Raw genomic sequence first — 432 nt, 5'->3', positions numbered from 1 at the left:
GCACTTAGGGATTATAACCCTCAGCCGATCTGGGCGGGGTTGTTGTAGCCGCTACAACAACAACAACAACACCTTTTGCAGAGAACACCTTTCTGCGTAGGCGGCCTTCGGCCGCACTTAGGGATTATAACCCTCAGGCAGTAGAATTCTCCTTTCTGTTTTGCGAAGAAAAGGAGCTGAACACCTTTTGCAGAGAACACCTTTGTATATTTTTAATGCTTACTGGGTTATATCCTATCTTCTTTTGTCTCTCATTCTTTTGCATATTTTGGAGTTTGACAGCTGAACTCCGCCATTTAATTTGCATATGCAACCAAAGTCAGACGCGTGATTTTGAAGGTGTTTTTATTTAATGAATTGTGATGAATTGGTGAATATTAAACTCGTAAAGCAAGTTATAACAAATCAAGTAAAGTGTAAAGTGAAGGGGAA

At 40.3% G+C, this 432-nt stretch overlaps 1 protein-coding gene across 1 annotated transcript in view; it reads left to right on the top strand.

The window, feature by feature from the left end:
• Positions 1–300: 300 nt before the first annotated feature.
• The window catches only part of lgs (BCL9 domain-containing protein legless), a 100570-nt gene continuing 100438 nt past the window's right edge, over positions 301–432 (top strand). Inside the window, exon 1 of the mRNA XM_017616194.1 lies at positions 301–409. The gene's annotated coding sequence lies outside the window, so the exon portion shown is untranslated. The remainder of the gene's footprint in view (positions 410–432) is intronic.

Source organism: Rhagoletis zephyria, unplaced genomic scaffold, assembly GCF_001687245.7.
Source record: "Rhagoletis zephyria isolate East Lansing unplaced genomic scaffold, Rhagoletis_zephyria_1.1 Rzeph_scaffold_01166, whole genome shotgun sequence".
NCBI lineage: Eukaryota > Metazoa > Arthropoda > Insecta > Diptera > Tephritidae > Rhagoletis > Rhagoletis zephyria.
The sequence above is the reverse complement of the archived record's forward strand: the minus strand, read 5'-3'. Positions and strand labels throughout refer to the sequence as shown.